Here is a 3,106-nt window from a genome sequence, read left to right on the forward strand (position 1 = left end):
CCATCCAACACTCTAGAACTAAGCATATTGAAATAAGACATCACTTCATTAGAGACCATGTCGCTAAGGAAGATATAATTCTAGAATTTGTTGATACTTTGCATCAATTAGCGGATATCTTTATAAAACCTTTAGGCAAAGAAAGATTTTGGACACTTAGGAGAGAATTAGGTTTAATTGACCTATCTTCACTTAGTGTTTAAAATAATTTTAACATTTTTTAAGAATAAATGAAAAATGCTTATAATAATAATTTTTTGATTGCATTCATTGCTATTAGTTAGGGGGAGTTTATGTTCTTTGGTGAAAATTAATTTTATGTTCAAATGTTGTTTAAGGATTAATTTGATTGATTGAACATGATTAATTTTCAATATATGAGTTGCCAATACCACTAGAGCTAATTAATTTAGCATTTTTGAGTATTTAAAATGGATTTTTGTCATTTTTGTGCTTCATGCATTGATACACTTAACAGTGCATCGATGCATCCCTTTGAATGTGCATCGATACACCATAAAGGTACACTGATGCACGCCTTGAATGTGTATCGATGCACAAGGCCATGCATCGATGCATCCATCGATGCATCCATCGGGTTTTGGTTAAAAACCCTGATTTTCTTCTTTGTTTCAAAACCCTAAAAAACACTCCCTTGCCGCCTCTCTCTCTCTAAATCTCCATTTGCTCAAAATCAACGAAAATTTATCGGAATCTTTGAGCTTTTGATCTCTATATCCTGCTACTATCATTAAATCATGCAACACAACATCTCATTCTCATCAATCCAAAATTTTCAAGGTATTTTTCTAAAAACTTCTAGTTTATCATATTTTGATCTTAGGACTAGTCTTAATTAGTTCTAGGATGAACATTATATCGGGCATTGATTGTTTGAATTTTCGAAATTAAAAATAATCGAAAACCTAAATTTAATTTTTAATTTTTATGTTTTTGATTTAATTATGTTGTTTTCATGAAAACTATACATATTATGATTTTTCAAAAATTATTTTCAAATAGTTTTCAAAACCTTGCCCATTAGGATTCGGTTTAGAGAACCTTGAATTATTGATGACTCAATTGAGTTTTGGGATTGATTAAATTGCATACATGTGTTTCAATTTGCAGGTTTCATTCCTTTTCCGATTCCTAAACCATGTCTAATCCTAAACGCCCTAGAACTTCATCGAGTCATTCTCGTTCAAACCAACCTCCTAATCCCGTTCCTCCTCCACCTACATCTCTTATAGGATCCTGTTTTAATATACCCGAACGTCGTAGAGACGACTTGTACTCTAGGTACATAAATTATTTCCAATCCAATAGAATCCAGGAAGAGCGTATTCCTTCTCTTCAAGCCATGATAGATATTGACTTTGAATACCTTCTGATTCTTAAAACTTGGAAGTTTGATAAAATTTTTCACCTCAAACCTATCGTCTATCATCAGTTAGTCCGCATTTTTTACTCTAATGTGGTATGCATCCAAAACCAAACTCAATGTGGGACTATAACAATTAGATCATATCTTTTACGCCAATATATTAATATTGACCGCGAGACTATAACTTTCCATTTTGGGTTAGATGACGAAGGTTTATTTAATGAGAATGAAACTGTGGATTATCTATATGTTCCAAACGCTAGTGTTAGTACTTTACGTTCTCATCACGATCGTTTTCTTCATTTGATGATCTCTTGGTGGTTTAGACCATCCGGAGGTAGGTACTCCACTCTTAGTGCTAGGGATTTATGGTGGATGCAATGTCTCAAGAATAAAAACAAAATAAATCTGCCCTACATTATTTTTAGTCAACTAGTGGATATCATAAACATTGTTCCTTCAAAACATATTGAAACATTAGTTTATGGATGTCTTCTTAGTACCCTTTTTATCAAACTTGGTCTAAATGTCTCTCTTGACAATCCAATTCCTCTCCAAAACCCAATCAATCTCATCTCGTTGAAGAAAACCGATTGGAAACAAGACGAGGTAACCGGTCTTTGGGTCTTTCGACCCGGTAAGCAAACTCCGAGAGCGAGTTCTTCACGAACTGTTCCTAACTCTTCTCGTGCTCCTCCTCCTCCTCCTCCTCCTCCGGCACCGGCTGCTGACGATGATCCAGAATTTCAGCAGCTCATGCAAGATATCGACGATCACGTACCAGACTATGAGCCTGCACTGGAACCAGCACGACAAGAAGATCAAACGCCACCATATTTTTGATCTTTCTTAGAGTCGTTTGATTTGAGGTTTGCCTCCATGGAGTCTCATATTACTGAGTTTCAGCGGGAGATGCGTGAACGAATTGACGCTCTTACTCTTGAAGTTCGAGCTCATTATCCTCCTCCTCCCGATCCTCCGATGGAGTAGATTTGTTTCCTTGTTATTCTTTCTTGGTTTTCTAAAACTTGGATTGATTTTGATGTTTCTGGATTGTTTATTTTGGATCCTTAAATGTTTGAATTTTTTAGGAGTTATGTTTTGGATGCTTGGGTGAGTGAACTTATTATATATATATTTGGTTTGATTTTAACTTTATTATTTTGAGCTTAAATGTTTCTTAATTTTTGCATGATATTAGTTCATTATGACCAATTATGCCATTTCACATTTGATTATGAATATTGATTATGAAACTATTGGCTAATCTCTCTTTTGATTTTTGATCTTAGCATCTTAAGCTATATATATATATATATATTTATATTTATAATCAATTGACTATGTTCTTCAAAATCTTGTTTAAAATGTTTTCGAGTCTTTTTGATTTAACAAAAAGGGGGAGAAGTGTAAAAATGTTAAAGGGGAGAAGTGTTAGAGTAAGGGGAGTAATTTTTTTTCAAATTTGATTTCAAAATTTATTTTCAAAGAAAATCTTAAAATTACACAAATGTTTTGTTATATCAAAAAGGAGGAGATTGTTGAAAACATTTTTGATGTTTCGATATAACAAACTAAATATAAATGAATTTTAAGATTTTACAAAAGAGTTTCTAAGTATATTCGATTTAATTAATCGAATTTCAAAATATTACTCAAAGTCTTTCAATATCAATTTCAAACCTTACTAAATGTGTAAAATTGTGTTTTATACTTAAT

The sequence above is a fragment of the Hibiscus syriacus genome, unplaced genomic scaffold (assembly GCF_006381635.1).
Source record: "Hibiscus syriacus cultivar Baekdansim isolate YM2019G1 unplaced genomic scaffold, ASM638163v2 tig00110482_pilon, whole genome shotgun sequence".
Lineage (NCBI taxonomy): Eukaryota > Viridiplantae > Streptophyta > Magnoliopsida > Malvales > Malvaceae > Hibiscus > Hibiscus syriacus.